The 13,520-nt window shown below is 37.1% G+C and overlaps 1 long non-coding RNA gene across 1 annotated transcript in view; it reads right to left on the bottom strand.

Annotated features, from left to right (window-relative positions):
• Positions 1 to 2,034: 2,034 nt before the first annotated feature.
• The window catches only part of LOC133608028 (uncharacterized), a 160,159-nt gene continuing 148,673 nt past the window's right edge, over positions 2,035 to 13,520 (bottom strand). Inside the window, exon 4 of the long non-coding RNA XR_009815482.2 lies at positions 2,035 to 4,959. This is a non-coding gene — a long non-coding RNA (uncharacterized lncRNA). The remainder of the gene's footprint in view (positions 4,960 to 13,520) is intronic.

A 13,520-nucleotide genomic window follows, 5' to 3' on the forward strand; every position in this document is an offset into this window, starting at 1 on the left:
CTGTCACGTCACGCACCTGTTTCACGTTTTGAGTCACGCACCTGTTTTCACTAATCATGTCTGTAGTATTTAAGTTCATTGTTTTCAGTTTGTCTGTCTGGCGACATCCCACATTTATGCTCTGTACATTCCTGACACTTGTTTTCATGTCCATCCTTCATGCTGCTACTTTAGTCCAAGCCAAGTAAGTTTTTGTTTATTAATGCTATAGTCTTTTGGTTTCATAGTTTGTTCTCCGCCACTGTGCGCGCTTTTCGTTTGTACTTTTTTTTTATAGTAATAAACAATCATGTACTTACATTCCCGTCTCGCCCGAGCCAACTTTCCGTTGTCTTCTGGAAAAACAAAATCCAAGGACCAAGTCGTGACACATTTGGATTTGTGTGTCCTCAATTGCTGTTTATTGCTGTTCTTAATGTTGCTGGGACGGGTTTGGTTTTGGAATTGGATTGCATTGTTGTGTATTGTTTTGTTGATTGATTAATAAATTCATTAAAAAAAATAAAAAAAATAAAATAAAATAAAAAAACTTTCGAATGTCCAGGTCAGCTGTGGTTCTACTTGCCGAAAAACTTTGTCCATTTGTCGAAGGAGAGACAACGAGAATGCGGGCTCCCGGGGATGTGATTAAAAAGGTAGCGTGTGCTTTGTTTTACCTGGCCGTCGAGGGACGACTACTGAAAACAGCAAATGGTTTTGGACTGGCAAAGCAGACTGTATCAGTTATTGTCCGCCATGTATGTCCCGGACTCAACGTCTAGGTCCAGAGTATATAAAGTCACCAAAAACAAATGGACAATGAAGGTGAAGTCAAAAGAGTGAGGAGTGTCCTGACCAGATATCTAGATCCCTAGATTGATTGATGTAAAATGTTCTTTATCACATTGTTTACTTTCACACGTCCATTAAAGATTTGATTAATTTATGGTGGCTCATGTTTGATTCACTACAAAAACAGAAAGAGCAGCCATTTTCGTATATCTTTGCACAAGTCGCAGATAAGTAAGGATGCACTTCCAGGTCAGAGGTGACTGACGCGCGCATTTTTTTTCCGCGCATGCATACTAGGTCGTGTTGCGCCGGCCGATGGAGGGGGGGAGGGGGTCTTAAACGGTGGCATTGTTGTGTGTGTGGACAAGGATAAGGTTAGGTGGCATGTACCCTGGATAACCTTAGTGTAGAAGGGCCTTCAATTGCAACATTTAGGTGGGGGCAGACGGTGCCCTTTAATCAATGCCACCATGTGCGCTCTTACATATTGCACATGCCTGAAAGTTGCAAAAACAACCAACTAACACTAGCTCGTTTGATAACATCTGTTCCATGATGGTGGATACATAAAGGGATGACATCACTCCATAAATATGCTCTTTGACCACTTCCTCTTTTCTGTCCGGTTTTTGTTTACTTGTGCACGCGATACCTTTGACTAAAATTTCATAACCATCACCCCCATTTCCCACCATCAACACCTAATAAACTCACCAGGGGTGTCCCGATTGATATTAATATTGGATATCAATCTGATATCAGCAAAAAAAACAAGTATCGCAAGATTTGTGTGACATCACCTCCGATACAAGCAGCCCTGCAATGTGTTTACTTGTGTAAAACTGGACAGCCTCTTAATTTAAATGTCCTCCAATGAGGACACAAGGTTGGTCTTGTCTTGTATTTAAGTCGAGTCATTTACAGAAGGTAAACATGGTATCTCAAAAATGTTTATTATGTCTTCTTATTCATATACTTTTTCAAATGTTCTTGTAATCAGACTATATTTTCGTTAAGATTCCATCTAATATACCGAAAATATGGTCTGATTACAAGAACATTTGAAAAAGGCAATCATGGTAGGCTATAGGCTACAATGAGCAAGCAGCTACACAACAGCTAAGCACACAAGCTAAACATAGGTATTAAGGTGAGGGGAGCAGCGAGCAGCAGCGGTGGCCACGCCCGGGAATCATTTTTGGTGATTCAACCCCCAATTCCAACCCTTGATGCTGAGTGCCAAGCAGGGAGGTAATGGGTCCCATTTTTATAGTCTTTGGTATGACTCGGCCGGGGTTTGAACTCAAACTTAGTGCATTATTATGAATTATTGTGGCCACTAGGCGTCGCCAAAAAACAATACAAGTCCATTACAGACTAATATAGGTTAATGTTTTTCATACCTACCATCATCAACCCTTTTCTAACATGCCACACTACAAAATAATAAAAGTATCTTCTCCAATCCGTGCTGGTATCATATCCGCCATTACTCAAGACTCCAACATTGTTACCGTATTGGTGAAAATGTTCTATCAGGACTCTTAAAACTCACAATTCAGTTACTTAACATTTCCATCGTGAAATAAATGTTGTCCTGCGATATAGTCAATGTTATACAATATCAAGAATAAAATGTGTTTTTTAAGCAATTGCTTTGAAGTGTATTCTGGTCTTGTTGCCCTCTCCCGGGCAGAAGGGCAACAAGGCTGTGCAGCTGGATCAAAAGAGACGTCGAAGACGCTGTATTGAACCAAAAGTTGCTTTAAATAAATAAAGCCTTTATTACAAGCGAGCATCATTACACAGGACTGCAGTTCCTGGGAGGATGTCAGGTCAAATATGAAGAAGTCCTGGCCTGGAGAAGCCAAACCATCAGTTATGTATTCCTTCTTTCTCTGTCTGGGTGTGTACTAAGCAGTGTTGGGACTAACGCGTTACAAAGTAACGCGTTACTGTAACACCGTTAGTTTCGGCGGTAACTTGTAGTCTAACGCGTTATTTTTTATATTCAGTAACTCAGTTACCGTTACTACATGATGCATTACTGGGTTATTTTACGTTATTTTTTATGTAGTATCGGCTAAAAACAGAAGATCTAAATGAGTTTTATTGAAGAGTTGCAGTGTCGTCCTTCAGGCGGGGACAAGAGAAAAGGTGCTGTGTGTGTGTCTGGGTGTGGGTGTGGGGAGGGAAGGGGGCGTGTCTGTGTTTACTAACAAGACATCATGGTGGAGCTGAAACCGAGTTTCTTAACATGGAGATATTCTAGACTGACCATGCGTCCTCTTTTCCCCGGACATCTCTTCTTTTGCGGGGCTGTCCAGGCGGGGTTTCTTAAATGGCTGAAATGTCCGGCATTTTGAGTTAGGGTTGCGTGTATTTTCAATGTACGTCCAGGGTTAAGAAGGGGTTGAAAACAAAACAAATTGTGAAGGTGTACACAGCAACATTCGTGAGGGAGGGGCAGAGACAGAGAAAGCGAGAGAGCGAGGGAGTGGATTGATTGATTGAGACATTTATTAGTAGATTGCACAGAACAGTACATATTCCGTACAATTGACCACTAAATGGTAACACCCGAATACGTTTTTCAACTTGTTTAAGAAGGGGTCCACGTTAATCAATTTCTTTCAAACTGTCATTGCTCAAAACATAATATTGAATCAAAATCAATGTTATTATGAATTATTGACCTATCAAAGGTTTCGATTACTTCACATCTAATATTCCACTTTGAAAAATATTTTTGGTGGAAGATTTTGCATATTTTGTGTGTATGCCATTAAAAACATAGTTTTGTTTGACAAAAAAGGGCGGAAAACAAACAAACAAAAAAACAACATATAAAAAAACTAAAACATTTTGAAATGAGGGATAGATCTGAAGTTGATGTAGACTCCAGAGATTTAAGCGTTAAATATAAAATATATGTATGCCTTGGCACACCATTATCATCATTTCATGACCTAAGCAAAACCATTTTTACACTTTTATACTGACATAAATACACCTACAACTTATTAAATAAAAACATAGAAAAAACTACCAGCAGCGGTAAAGTTCAGATCCATGAAGGACAGGAGAAAGTGAATGAATGTTTATAACTGAATACATTTACATATGTATACAAATATGTTTTCTTTTTTTATTATGTTTTTAAATGAATTAAGTATCGTTTATGACAACCTTTTTCCAAAACACAATATAGAATGTGAGATACAACAGGATAATGCATACGTTTGTTTTTTCAAAACGCTTACAAAAAAATGGGACCCCAAAAATTTACTGTAGGACCCCATTTTAATGAGTTGATGGGGTCCCTGGGACCCCATTTTGAAAATTCCTAGCGCTGATCAACAGATTGTATTATTCTCCAGTGCAATAACAGTACTGAAATGAAGGCTTAATGGGAGCTTTAAAAAAAGAAGAAGAAAAAAAGAAGTAACTAAATAGTTACTTTTCACAGTAACACATTACTTTTTGGTGTAAGTAACTGAGTTAGTAACTGAGTTACTTTTGAAATAAAGTAACTAGTAACTGTCACTAGTTACTGGTTTTCAGTAACTAACCCAACACTGGTGCCAGGTCAGAACAGCGCAAGTGTTCGTGGGTGGTGACTGGAAAACAACAGATGTATACCATAACTTGTAGGTTTGACGTTTAAGATAAACATGGAATCTCCTCGCCAGGATAGAGCTATAACTTTTGCCTGGTTTTATGGCTCCTTCTCGTGAGAGAGCTAATTCCAGTCCACATGCAAATGTCCATCTAAGGCTCTTTCTCAACCGTTATTTACTCAAACCTGGTGGGTTTGCTTTCTCCAAGTTGGATATAAACATTATGAGTCAATTAATTCACTTCAGCTTTTTGCAATGTACTTGTTTTACTCTTACACTTCCAGTTACACCCCAACTACTCAGTTTGGTTGTATCCACTTCAAGTGCGCAGTATGGCAGCCTTGCCTGTAGAGGGCGCACATCCAACAAACATATTCTGACTTGATCTGTTTTTTCCCCCTCTCATCCTTGCGGCGCCCCCTAGAGACATGTCAATGTAACCCATAGCACCCAGTAAGGTGCCTACTCAGTGTTCCATGGGGCAAAAGAGTTCGGTTCAGCTTCTTCCGGCACTTGAAAGCAGCACTTGATGAGGCGTTCAGGTGCCTCGTGGCTCGGCCCACGTCATCTAGAGGACAAAGAAAATCTGTAATTGAAACTGTAATTGTACAGTTATTAACAGACAGATAATTATCTTGACCCCACCCAACCACAGTTAAAATCAAATCAAATAAAAAGCAGATATGATGGCTAAAAAAAACAAAACTAATTTAAATATGTCCAATGTTAGTAGGTCACATGCAACGCACCCGCTAATAGTACACACAATTTTATAGATCGCACATACTGTTTAGCACGTGGTATTTGAATCTTAGTAAATAAGGCCCTCAGTGTCCTTCATTGAAGAATATTGCAGTCTAAAACAGCACATTTGTCAATATAAACAAGTATCAAATAGTTGCATATTACTTGCACGTACTAAGTCTTCAAGGCAGAAGTGTATTAGAAAGTGTCCAGTATCAAACGTGTCCGCTTCATTCAACTTACTGGGTCATGGCTCGTGACCTTAACTTAATTCATTAATGTGGCCTCTAGGTGTCACACAAAACTATTATCATTCCACTTCAACTTAAAGAGAGCATGCAGTGTATTAAAAGCTGACAGCTCGGATTTCAAGAATGTTAATATGCCAAAAACAAATCAACCTTTTTTTTTTTTTTTTTTTTTTTTTTTGCAAAGCACCTAAAACGTCTAAATACAACAATGCTGGCCTTTAAAGAGAAGCAACGCTTGAATGTTTTGATGCTAAAAATGTTAAAGTGGGTTATTTTTAATGGTTGCAGTTCTATTTTATACTGCTAGATGGTAGCATGTCTCAACTCACTCCCCCAATCCCTCCTATTTAATAAGTGATCATGTGACTAACATCCTATTCAACCTCTTATCGTTGTGTTAAAATTCATATTTTGTATAGTTTGTCAAATAAATACTGTTACATGCACATGCATGCACAGGTAGTCAACAAACATCTGTTTCTAAACCATGCATATATTTGTCAAGTGTGTTTATTGCAAGCATCAGTGAGTCTTTGAAGGATGGAGACATCTGTGTATCCAGACAAGCACCTGCAACGTGCTGTTTACTATACAATATAGAACTATGCAGTATGCTGCAGAGTATAGTACGCAATAGTAGTATACTGATAGATTTTTCTTCTAAACAAAGCTAAAACTTTAGATCAGTGGTTCTTAACCTGGGTTCGATCGAATCCTAGGGGTTCGGTGAGTCGGGCTCAGGGGTTCGGCAGAGGTCAAGACACACCCGACTCATCGTGTAAATAAAAAATTCTCCCTATCTGTGTATAATGGATACGGCAACAGCAGAAGTCAGACTGAATTGCAGGTGTGTAATTTGTTGTGAGTTTATGCACTGTGTTGGTTTTGTTCTTTGAACAAGGTGATGTTCATGCACGGTTCATTTTGTGCACCAGTAATAAAACATGGTAACACTTTGGTATGGGGAACATATTCACCATTAATTAGTTGCTTATAAACATGCAAATTAATAGTAACATATTGGCTCTTAACTAGTCATTATTAAGTACTTATTAATGCCTTATTCGGCATGGCCTTATTATAACCCTAACCCTCTAACCCTGACCCTCTAACCCTAACCCTAACCCTAACCAAATAGCTCTAAATTAAGTCTTTGTTACTTAGAATATGTTCCCCATACTAAAGTGTTACCAAAAACATGTAACTTTGTCTTGAATTTGAAAAATTTTTATTTTTATTTTTCACTAAAGAAGGGTTCGGTGAATGCGCATATGAAACTGGTGGGGTTCGGTACCTCCAACAAGGTTAAGAACCACTGCTTTAGATACTTCTGCACAAGCTAACAGCGCCGTATAAAACATAGTTTAAAGAAACAATATATTGAACAAAACTGGAAAAACAACAACAACATGGTTCTTCTTCCGCACCTTGGCAAAGTAATGACACATCCAAATGACGTGTAATTATGTAGAATTATTTGAACTGATGATCTTGGAATATGTCATTGTTTAAAAATATCCCAGTTGTGTGCCGTCAGGGCCAGCGAGGCCTTCTCTGCTGGCCTAACATAACCAGAAATCATGATCATAATTAAAGATAAAAGTATTTTTTTATTTACTTTCCCTAAATATCTAAAAGTCTTCATATTCTCTTCATGTCATATTATGCTCCTTCCAATGCTGTGGTTTTTAGTTTAGAGTTTGTATCCAATCAGAATTCAGCTAGCTTATGTTGCCATGCTGCACCAAGTCTGCCCGGAGCCTTCAGAATCTACAATGCGTCTGTGCACTGTAAGTGAACGGACAATTCCAATCACAAGTTGCGAAAACAGGAAGTGGCACCGGAACCAATACGAGCCATAAAAAGCTACAGAAAACTCATCTAGTAATCCGCTGTGGACAGACGAAGCCAAGCAATGCAGGTTTAGTGAGCGGTGCGCGCTCCCGCGAAGGAAATCCATTTTGTAAAAATATATTCCAATTGAAAAAAATATATAAAGACAGAACAATAAGATCATATGGACAGCCATAAGTGTTTACATTTTGCTTTATATTTATTATTTTACTTATTTTTTGCCTGGTTTTGTATTTGTTTTGTATCATCCCGTGAGGTGTATATTACTTTTGTCTTTTTTTGTTTGGTTTGTACTTCATGAAGTTTTGCACTTGTTGTGTTTTTTTGTATGTTTGTTTGTTTTCGTTATATTTGGATGTAATTGTTGGTTTATATGATATCATTAAGTAAGACTATGTATTATGTTGAAGGGGGCAGGAAAATATAAGATTTTTCTTCATCCTGCTCCTTCTCAGGCATTGGTGTGTAAATGCATAATTGAGTAATTGTGGTATAATTGTCTATCGATCAAAGATGCACATCAATGAAGGAGATAAATAAAAATGAATGAATGAATTAATTAATTTTTGGCAGGCAATCACATTTTGGCACAACACCGGCGGCAAAATGGTTTTGCCCGCCACTTTCACCGACTACGAGCGGTAACACTGGCTTATACGGCGTCGAATGGGTCCTACAAATTGTGAGTTAAAATGTGTTATTTATTTATTTTTTCATGTTTCGTTTGTTTTATGCAATTCTTTTAATTTTGACAGCGGGTTTATTGAATGTTAAATGCGCCAAAAAATAGACCCCTTTTGTACACTGTTGAGGGGATTCAATACTTAGTAGTGTGGAAGTGTGTTTCTGTATAGTATCTCCAGCCGTGGTGACATAAATTAAGCTATTTTGAGAGGTGAAGTCGGACTAAGTAGGACGTGACTGAAGGCCTAGGTGAGAAAGGCACAGCCCGCCACTGAAATACCTACCATACACTTTCATACCTTGTATAAATCTACAATTATATCGTCAGAGATGGCCTTGGGGTTCCGTGGACGTTCAAATGTTTGTGATTGTTGGTCCATCCAATGTGTGATTATGTCAAAAAAAATGATGTTCATGCTGACAAAGAGACACTAAACTTGCTGCAGTCCAGCATGGAAGGAAGTTGTTATTAAGTTGTCAAGTTACAAGTCATTCTTAATTACTATGGATTGTAGGTGACTGCATGCTCATGAATTGGGGGCTAAATCGCCAATATGATTCCCGAGCGCGGCCACCGCTGCTGCTCATTGCTCCCCTCACCTCCAAAGGGGGTGGAACAAGGTGATGGGTCAAATGCAGAGGGTAATTTCACCACACCTAGTGTGTGTGTGTGACTATCAGTGGTACTTTAACTTAACATCACAAGAACCACCGAGGCTTAAGCCTACTATAAACGTAAAACTACCAGTGTCGACAGTTTTAGCCTCAGGATTCCCAAAAAGAAAAAGGACCCCTCAAGCGGGACTGCAATTTACATGACAAATGGCTTCAGAACTAAAGATTAAGTTATTTGTCCACAATAACAACAATTACATTTAGAGTTTGAGTTTGAGTTTGAGTTTATTTGGAACATGCATGCGTACAACATGATACATCACAATTTCCAGTTTCTCTTTTCAACATGTTCGAAAAGGAGTAGGAAAAGCAGAGCTTATCTAATCCTACCCCTTTTCTTTTACATAAGAGTTGCTAAAACTTTTGTTCACTTCCTGTTCTCAATTTATTCACAATATACTGCATAAGTAATCACAATAAAAATAAATAAATAAATAATACTCGGTGAAGTAAGTTACATTTCATATGGTGAGATGAGTAAGATTATTTTGAGAATGAATGAATGGATGAAATAAATTCAGAATGTTTATCATGGTTCTTCTTCTTTGTACTTTGTAAACACTTTAAGTTTGAAGAGTTTCTTGAAGTGGATCATATTAGTACATTGTTTGATTGCTTTGCTTAATCCATTCCATAATTTAATTCCACATACTGATATACTGAAGGTCTTAAGTGTTGTACGTGCATACAAATGTTTTTAATTACATTTTTCTCTAAGATTATATTTCTCCTCTTTTTTTGAGAATAATTGTTGTATATTCTTGGGTAGCAGGTTATAGTTTGCTTTGTGTATAATTTTAGCTGTTTGCAAATTCACTATGTCGTGGAATTTCAGTATCTTTTGATTCAACAAATAAAGTAAACCCCCATTATATATATTTTCAAAGTGTTTAGTAACTGGATCAGAGTATACAAGTAAAATACATTGCATGGTGTTATATTTTTCAGCTAAAATACATCACATTATTCTGTATGCATCAGCATTATATACATATATATATATATATATAAATATATATATATATATATATATATATATATATGTATATATATATATATATATATCAGTCCCTCTGGGATTTTGCTGCCTAAAATGTCTGAATTTGCTTTTTCCGAAAGTCGTAACAGTTGTAATGTTTGAGGGTTATTATTTTTCAATAACGTTGAATCAACTTGTGATTGTATAAATTTGTTATCAACATTTTAACTGTTCCTTGTGATATTAACTCTGAAAAGCACAGGATTAAAAAAAGAACAATTAAAAACAAATACTGTAATAATATTTGTTTATGCTGATTTAATACCACAGACTTAAAAGTAGCCACTAAATGGCAATAAAAGCACGTACAAAGAGCTCACTGTTAAATTGCTTTCCTTTTTAATGAATTATAACCAATGATAGCACTAATTAATTATAATTACAGAAAGAAAGGCTTCCTTATTGTTCCCTGTTTGCTCTGTCGTCCCCAAGTTGCAGACATTCTCTGTGTATGTTTATACTTGAAAAGTGTTTGTCCATCTTAAACATTAATTTACGCTCCAACACATTTACCCCTGCAGATTAAGAGATTTGTGAACTGTTGAAAATGTTGAATCGATTCAAAATCATAATAACAGATTTTATAACCGAATCTGATGCAATCAGTCAACAATATGGGCAACATGTGTTTTTTGTATGCTAGCATGTGTGCTACATGAACTGTTTGCTGACAAGAGCACAGCTAATGGTGAGCCCCACGAATAAACACATCTCATTTGTGACTTTTTTCCATCTTCAAAGACTCAAACATTCAGATAAACACAACAGTTAAGTAAGGTTGTCTAATCCGACCCAACGGGGTCAGCTTGGGCTCTGCTGTAGGGCCAAGACGTTGCCAGAGGTGAGAAAAGAAGGAGACTCTCTGGTCAAGCGAACTGGTCAAAGCTACACGCGCCAAGTCCAATTTCCCTCGAGACACCCTCTTATACATATTTAAAATTGAAAACTAAAAGCAATCTATCAGTGACGTGCGGTGAGGTTGATGGCTGGTGAGGCACTGACTTCATCACAGTCAGATTTACAAACATATGAACCCTAAAGAGTATCTTATTCACCATTTGATTAGCAGCAGTTAACGGGTTATGTTTAAAAGCTCATACCAGCATTCTTCCCTGCTTGGCACTCAGCATCAAGGGTTGGAATTGGGGGTTAAATCACCAAAAATGATTCCCGGGCGCGACGCCGCTGCTGCCCACTGCTCCCCTTACCTCCCAGGGGGTGATCAAGGGGATGGGTCAAATGCAGAGGACACATTTCACCACACCTAGTGTGTGTGTGACAATCATTGGTACTTTACCTTAACTTTTACTTTAACTTTTATTAAAAAATAATTTAATTTAATTTAAAAAAAAATGTTATTATGGTCTTACCTTTACTTATAAATGAAGTCCATGCGCTGCTTCTTCTGAACAACAGCATCGATAACTTGTTTATAGAAGTCTTCCTTATCTTTCTTCAGTTTTAAAAGTCTCTCTGTCTTGATGGAGATCTTCCTTTAATTATTACCTCCTGCTTTGATTGAAAGTCCAGTTTAGAAAACTGTTTTATTTTAGATATGTAATCCTCCATGTTAATAGTCCAGGCGAGAGGAAAAAATAAACAATCGCTAACTGCTGCTGCTTGTTGTCACTTAATCTGCAGCTGAGTAGTTGCAAAAATGATCGCTGGGATCACTAGCGCCCTCTACCACCATGAGGCGCGATTACTGCGAGCCTCAGCCAGTGCGTCTTCGCAGCCGTTTTATGATTGCTCAGCACAAGAAATACGTTACACACATACAGTTGTTGACAAAATACACTGTACATTATATACCTCAGCTAACTAAACTATGGAAATGTATAATATAATTCATATAGCAATACGGTCTCACTGCACAGCAGGCCAGCAGTTAGCCGAGTCATTGCGCAATCCATGGTGAGGCTCAACTGGCTGCTGACTCACCGCAAGTCTCTTCTCAGTATTTGAACGGCAAATGTGAAAATTCAGCGATTTTGAATAAAAACAATCTAAAACTGGTGAAGTTAAATGGAAAATAACTTTATAGTATAATCACTGGATACGTATAACAATTTAATTTTTTTTTTTTTCTTTTAATTATTTTTTCTTTCCATGATGGCACGTGAGGCCCCGCCTCACCTGCCTCCCCTGACTGCACGTCACTGCAATCTATTCATTTTTTTTTCAATGGACCCCTGCCAGAAAGTATAGATGAGGATACTCAAAACCATAATGGCACCAGTGCTAATGTAAATACTTACAACCAGGCCAAATAACTATAGATACTGGTGCTCATTTTGGGCCACTAAATTAATCATTTTTAAGATGTACCATAATGGGGCAAAAATTAGGTACAGTTACCTAATACCAGAGTTCTATTGTGTTGATGGTGTTCCGCTTCACGCTGGTTTATCCACTTGCACAGACCACTGTCAGCATCGAGCTAAAATGCATAGGTGGAAACATTGTATCTCACCTTTAAAAGTCCTACAAAAAGCGCTTGAAGTTACATGCATGAAAGTGAACCTCCTTGACATTGCAAATATATATGATACAATTGTGTATTAATCATTCATTTCTGCTTGACTGGTGCGCAATGTATGCAAAATATCATAAAACCTTGCAATATATGTTTTGCACATTCTCTGTGTTCTGTTTTGCTGCTGGTTTTGCTGTGATGAATTTTTTTATGGTTTTATTTAATTGTTGTTTTTAGAATTTATGATTTAGTTACCATAAATCACCTGAATCATAATTTTTGAATCATATTATTGAAATATTTAAAATGCTATACTGATACTATCAACTTCCGTATAATTTTTTTTTTTTTTTTTTTTTTTTTTATAAGTATTGGTGGTTCAGGCACCACTATCGGATGTTTTGTAATCCTGGGGTTCTTAACCTTTTTGACCTCGGGGCCCAACTTTTTCCATTACAGAGGGACCCTGGGCACACCCTAATATATTATATTATTCACATGTGAATAATGCTGTATAATAGACTGTATTTATATTATTCATATGTGAATAATGCTGTATAATAGACTGTGTTTATATTATTCACATGTGAATAATGCTGTATAATAGACTGTATTTATATTATTCACATGTAAAAAAAAATACCTAAGTGTTTATTGTTTATTGTGAGTGAACTGTGGTGCTTTCCCCCAGGGATCAATCAAGTATTTTCTATTCTATCTATTCTATTCTAATATTAACACTGAATTAGTAAGCTTACTCTTTTTTAGTAAGCGTACTCTTGATTATAAAATATAATAATATATTGATAGGCGGTAGAAAATGGATGGATGGATGGATATTGATTATAGTCTATAACAATAATTTAATCCAACCTACCACCTTTTCAAATGATGTGAAACCATGTGTTAATGGCAAATAGTATATTTGTAAAATATTAACAAATATTATTATTTGTTTTATATATATATATATATATATATATATATATATATATATATATATATATATATATATATATATATATGTGTACGCTATTATTTAAGATTTCCCATTTTTTTACAACAGTATATAGCAGTATACATTGAAATGTTGTCGACGCAAAGGCTCATGAAACACCACACAAAACAGGAGGAACGAGACAAACAACAAAAGACAAAACCTATTTCAATAAGACATATATCAATGATTAGAAGAAAAATATTTGTATTTGGGCTTCACGGTGGCAGAGGGGGCTTCACGGTGGCAGAGGGGTTAGTGCATCTGCCTCACAATATGAAGGTCCTGAGTAGTCTTGGGTTCAATCCCGGGCTCGGGATCTTTCTGTGTGGAGTTTGCATGTTCTCCCCGTGACTGCGTGGGTTCCCTCCGGGTACTCCGGCTTCCTCCCACCTCCAAAGACATGCAC

Source organism: Nerophis lumbriciformis, linkage group LG09 (genome assembly GCF_033978685.3).
Source record: "Nerophis lumbriciformis linkage group LG09, RoL_Nlum_v2.1, whole genome shotgun sequence".
NCBI lineage: Eukaryota > Metazoa > Chordata > Actinopteri > Syngnathiformes > Syngnathidae > Nerophis > Nerophis lumbriciformis.